Source organism: Podarcis gaigeae (genome assembly GCF_964106915.1).
Source record: "Podarcis gaigeae genome assembly, chromosome: 7".
Classification (NCBI taxonomy): Eukaryota; Metazoa; Chordata; class Lepidosauria; order Squamata; family Lacertidae; genus Podarcis; species Podarcis gaigeae.
This window is the reverse complement of record NC_139683.1, coordinates 19,954,523-19,961,101: the sequence shown is the minus strand read 5'-3', so window position 1 is coordinate 19,961,101 and position 6,579 is coordinate 19,954,523.

Here is a 6,579-nt window from a genome sequence, read left to right as displayed (position 1 = left end):
TTATTGGGGAACTTGGTATTATTGTTGTCCAAGCTGCTGGCTATCAATACAAGTTTTCATAATGCTTACTGCTTCTAAGGGTGGGTGTAAGACAGAAATAAAATTTCATGATAGCACAGTAACCCAGACACAACTGCCAATCTTAAGCAATCTTAACTCCTAAAAACTCACAGGGGTATTCAAAAGGGAAACTAAACAATGTCATAATCAGTCAGTGTCCCTGCCACCCAATATTCAGGAGTCAGGGACAAACTATAGATGAAGAACGGGCCATTTCATTCCATGTGTGAGCTTCTCTGAGATAACCAGCTGTCTCTGCTGAAGACATTGAGCTGGTCAAAACTGGTCTTCTGTTTGACCCAGCCTGGCAGTCAGTATAGACTTATGCTTTAATTCAGAAATTCCCCTAGCCTGGTACCTTCCAGATGCTTCAGACTACAACTCCCATCAGCCTCATCCAGCACAGTCATGCTAGTTGGGGTTGATAGGTGTTGCAGCCCAAAATATCTGAGGGCACCAGGCTGAGGAAGGCTGCTTTATGTCAATATTCTTCCCATGAATGAAGGCGCAACAATGCCCATATCGGTCTCATGGCAAAAGCTGTATATGTTTTCTGAGGAGATGTGGTTTGCTTTTAAAGGTTCTAAGGCCCCGTTAAGAGCACTCACAAAAGCATTAAAATGTTTCTGTCAAATATGTGTTTGTGGCCCATGACCTTTGACCTTTAAAAATGTTAATGTGGTTTTTACATTGTTCTAGTACTGGCAAATTGTGTTCCTTGGATGGGCATTTTAACGTGTAACAAGGTGTAACAAGGCAAAGTTGCTAATACAAAATCTAATGTACTTGGTAATAAATACAATTTGCATATATTAGAATGGTTCCTGGGGGGAAAGCACACACATATGCAGGGCAGAAGTGCAGAGTGACATACTAGTGTCTCATTCATTTCCAGGGAAAATAATCAAAAGCAGGTTTATGCAAATTCAGGGAGGAAGCAGAATGGAGGGCAAAACCAGTGCTTAATATTCTCAGTCGGTATAATTATCAGTTCTAAAATGCAATGCCCTTTCTACTGTGTAGATAAAAATGTTTACCTTCCATTTGCTGGCGCAAGCTGCTCTGTCATGAGGTGCTGCTTGCTCTCATACAAGAGGCTTAAGCAGGAGCAAATTGAATAAATATTGCTTGGGCTGCTCACTACATATCAACTAGGTGACCCCCAAATGCTTTGGAACAAAGCACCTACAACAAAGGCCTTGCAGTGAGTTTGTGTGGTGGTAGTTTTATTCATATAAATCAGTCATCATAATCTGGAACCTCTACTCACAACTGCAATCCGTTCCTAAGGCCCGTTCTTATGGCGAAACGGGTCGCTGGGAGGGCACTGTTGTGCGCAGGCGCGCTCGCCAATTATCTGCTTCTGTGCATGCATGAATGGCAGTCGCTGCTCCTGAGCATGCGTTAACAGATGCAAACCCGACAGTTACTTCCGGGTTTGCTGTGGTGGCAACTTGGAAAGTCCGTGAGTGGAGGCGGTTGTAAGTAGAGGTTCTACTGTATAAGGACCTAGCAACAATTTTGCATAACATTCCCCTTACCTGGGTTACGACCACACTAGGGGTTGTATTCAGTGAAACACTAAGTATGCAGTGCCATGAGTGCAAGGGTTACTGATAGCATAATAGGACTCTCCCATATGCCAACTAAATCTGTTCTAGGGATTTCCTGAACCATCTGGAGCTGATTTGGGCAAGGTGTGAGGCACATGTTGTTAAGTATAATTGTTTAATAGTACATTGAAATGGAAAATAACTCTGTATATGCCTATATGTTAAAAAAAAAGCTAACTGAGGAAATTCCATTGAAGCTAAGAAGAGCTCTCACGTGGTGTTTAGCTTTAGATCACGAGAGGGGTATTCAGCTGCAAATCTCCATTTTGAAGGGAGTTGCCTTTGGGTCTTCCTCTGAAAGCCACAGATGTGACACAGATGTGACAATGAGGTCTCTCCTGGAGAGTAAACAACTCCAGGCTGATAATACTGTGTGGAGAGAGACAGACCTACTGATTTTAGGTCTGTTTGGAGTTATGCCAATTTTGTAAGAAGATGAACCTGTGCTGGACATTCACATATTATACAACCATTTGGATGTATCGTTAATTGTTTTTTGTATCTGTTTGGAACATGTTCTGTGAGTATAGCTTTTAAATCATATCTATGGGTGTGTGGGGGGGGAATCATTCCAAGAGGATTTAGTTTTTGTACATCCTCTTGCTTCAAGCTGCACAATATTAATATCTGCAGTATTGGAGAAGAGGGGCAGGAGAGAAGAGCATGGCCAATGGGTGGAGATTATGGGAGTTGTAGACCAGCAATATCTGGAGGGCCACAGGTTATCCATTCCTCGTGTAAAAAATAAAATAAAATCTCCCCCTTCCCCAGTATAGTTTGGTGCCATAGTTTCCCCTTCTTGTTGCCACAAGCCTTTATTTCTTACTTGTCCCTAAACTTGTAATATGGGTGATAATGTTGTTGTTTAGTCGTTTAGTCGTGTCCGACTCTTCGTGACCCCATGGACCAGAGCACGCCAGGCACTCCTGTCTTCCACTGTCTCCCGCAGTTTGGTCAGACTCATGTTTGTAGCTTCGAGAACGCTGTCTAACCATCTTGTCCTCTGTCACCCCCTTCTTCTTGTGCCCTCAATCTTGCCCAACATCAGGGTCTTTTCCAGGGAGTCTTCTCTTCCCATGAGGTGGCCAAAGTATTGGAGCCTCAGCTTCAGGATCTGTCCTTCCAGTGAGCACTCAGGGCTGATTTCCTTCAGAATGGAGAGGTTTGGTCTTCTTGCAGTCCATGGGACTCTCAAGAGTCTCCCCCAGCACCACAGTTCAAAAGCATCAATTCTTCGGCGATCAGCCTTCTTTATGGTCCAGCTCTCACTTCCATACATCACTACTGCGAAAACCATGGCTTTTACTATACGGACCTTTGTTGGCAAGGTGATGTCTCTGCTTTTTAAGATGTTGTCTAGGTTTGCCATCGCCTTTCTCCCAAGGAGCAGGCATCTTTTAATTTTGTGGCTGCTGTCACCATCTGCAGTGATCATGGAGCCCAAGAAAGTAAAATCTCTCACTGCCTCCATTTCTTCCCCTTCTATTTGCCAAGAGGTGATGGGCCCAGTGGCCACGATCTTCGTTTTTTTTATGTTGAGCTTCAGACCATATTTTGTGCTCTCCACTTTCACCCTCATTAAAAGGTTCTTTAATTCCTCCTCACTTTCTGCCATCAAGGTTGTGTCATCTGCATATCTGAGGTTGTTGATATTTCTTCTGGCAATCTTAATTCCGGTTTGGGATTCATCCAGCCCAGCCTTTCGCATGATGAATTCTGCATATAAGTTAAATAAGCAGGGAGACAATATACAGCCTTGCCGTACTCCTTTCCCAATTTTGAACCAATCAGTTATTCCATATCCAGTTCTAACTGTAGCTTCTTGTCCCACATAGAGATTTCTCAGGAGACAGATGAGGTGATCAGGCACTCCCATTTCTTTAAGAACTTGCCATAGTTTGCTGTGGTCGACACAGTCAAAGATCTCGATACGAATCCAAGGTAGACCTTTTAACATCACAGTAATTAAGTTTATGCACCAACTACTGGTGCTGAAGAAACTGAAATTGACCAATTCTATGAAGACTTACAACACCTTATAGAAATGACACCAAAGAAGGATGTTCTTCTCATTATAGGGTGATAATAGGCAGCTGAATCATCTGTTTGGTGTAGGATTTCCACTCACACTTAATTGATGGGAAGCTTTAGTTTGCATGGTGAAATCTTTACCTGCACATTCAATCCCAGAAGCTTCCCCTCTGCCCTGAGAGGATCAGGAGTTCACACTTACTTCCTTGTATTAGTGGCACCACTTTCCTTTATACTGGCAAATCACTTTGGCACTGTGTCACATTGCATGAATAATAAATACAGAGCGAAAAGAATTATCCTAGCAAATATCCAGAAATTATGGACCAGGTCAGAGGGATCTTTGAGGCAAATTCCATCTCTTAAATAAGGACAATTATTCCTTACATGCTTTCACAGCAAACAGCTTCTCATTTTTGGCCTGCTTGCAGTTTGGAACCAGCCTTGTGGAAATGGAAGAAGGTGTGTTAAAAAAAAATAAATCTCCGTCAAGCTCATTGCAAGCTCACCCTTAAAGAAGACTTGACAAACCATAACTGTGGGGAAAGAGTATATTTATTCAAATGTAACAACATAGACGATCTGCAAAGAACCAAAGGAACATAATTAGACAAATCGAAACATAGTCCAAGCAGGGAAACTCCCTAAGATGGGAGGGATTGGTCCCTCCCCCCGACTCCTGGGCACATTTACAGGCTCTACCTGTAGCCCCGTAGCAAAGGATTGGAAGGAATTATTCCTCCTTGCTACAAAAATACTGGGTATGTGAACCTGATTTGGGACGCAGGTGGCGTTGTGGTCTAAACCACTGGGCCTAGGGCTTGCCGATAGGTTTGAATCCCCACAACGGGGTGAGCTCCCATTGCTCGGTCCCAGCTCCTGCCAACCTAGCAGTTCAAAAGCACATCAAAGTGCAAGTAGATAAATAGGTACCGCTCCGGCAGTAAGATAAACGGCGTTTCCATGCGCTGCTCTGGTTTTGCCAGAAGCAGCTTAGTCATGCTGGCCACATGACCCAGAAAAACTGTCTGAGGACAAACGTCAGCTCCCTCGGCCAGTAAAGCAAGATGAGCACTGCAACCCCAGAGTCGTTCGCAACTGGATTTAACTGGGATGATGGGAACAGTAGTCCAACAACTTCTGGAGACATGTAAGTTAACCACCTCATTGGTTTTCTTCTCCTCCCCACATTTGTTTTGTTTTGTTTTGTGGGGGGGGGGAGAGGTTAGTGAGGATTTTATTTTCCTGTTCTCTAAATTCTCCCCTTTCCCCTCTTGACCTTTAAATAGTAGGAAGATGAAAAAGATCAACACATTGTACAATGGGAGGAGATTTGCTCTAGTGTGGTCCAGTCAGCTTTGAAGACTTATTTCAATTCTTTGCTGGGACGTGGTAAGGGGAAGGAAAGTGACATTTGTAATACAGGTGATTAATAAAAGAAATGGGCTGTGCTTTCGAGATGGCCTCGTGTCTGAGTGAAGGCAAAGCTGCTTAAAGCGCCTCCACATTTCAGAACTGCTCATTTAATGGACATGTAAAAATCCATATAAATGCTCAGTGCATAAGTTACAGCTGCCTGGGGGGAGCAGTAACTTTTGCAACTCCTTTTTACAATCTGTGTTAACCTTTCATAATGAATACATATATCTAATTGGGCCCTGTAAATCTTTCACACTCATATTTGCTTGTTAGTTCCCGTCTTGATAATGCCATGTCTCTCCCCTCCAGCTGCGTATGTACAAAACAAAGAAGCCACAACTTTACATTAAGGAAGTGATATGCTTATTTTGAAATGGGTAAGTATATATCATTGTGAGCTGTGCATATATCTTCCAGTAAATCTGATTTGACCTAAATTTGCCTGGAATGGTCCAAATCCCTTGACCTGTTCACACAGTAGCTGGATCAATGTTTCTCCTGTTTCATTTTCTAGAGTCTAGCAGAATTTTCATTTGGAAGCAAAAAACCAGGTGTGCCTGATGTCAGGGATGCACACCACAATTGCCTCATTATGTAAATCATGTTCAGTTATGTGTGTGTTCTGGTATTTTGATGTCAGGGGTGGGCAAACAATGATCCTTCAGTTGCTGCTGAACTCCATCTTCCATCAGCCCTGTCCAACTTGGCCAACTGTCAAGGATGATGGGAACTGTGGTTCACCAAGATATAGAAAGCCACAAGTTCCCCCACTTCTGTTCTAAGCCCTTTCCTGTGATTTTCCTTGATTTTTCCTATACTGGGGATGGGGAACCTGCTGCCCTGTTGCATAGGTGATGTAGTAATCCCCCCCTCCATGTGAGGGTAGGTCCCAAACAAAATTCAACTTATACAAGATAGAATTTTGATTCAACATTAGGAAGAATTTCCTGATGGTACAAAGCTGTTTGAAAGTGGAACAGACTGTCTCAGGTGGTGAACTCTGTGATCCTATGTTTCTATGGCTGGCCTCTGACAGAAGGAACCATTACCATTATTACCATTCTTGTTTAGACCTACACAGCAAAACACAGTGAATGAAATAATAAAATTCAAGAATGAGGGCTGATCCTTAGTTTAGTAAGGATCTTTTTACATTCTTTAATCCCATTTGAAGCTTAATGAGAAACTTTTAAAAGTAGTTTGGTAGATGCATGTTCACTTCCCAGCTGCTGTTATCCTCCAGTTGCCGTCACTGTGCCACTGTTTACAATTCCACTGAACAATCTTCTCTCGTTGACACTTTCATAGACTATTTGCAGATTTCTTTGAAATCTTCCCATTCTTAATACCACCAGCCTGTTCTAAATACTGTTCCACAAAATGTAGTTCATTTTTCAATTAGAAAATGATCTCACCATATAGGGGAGGGGACAGGATATTATTATTATTATTATTA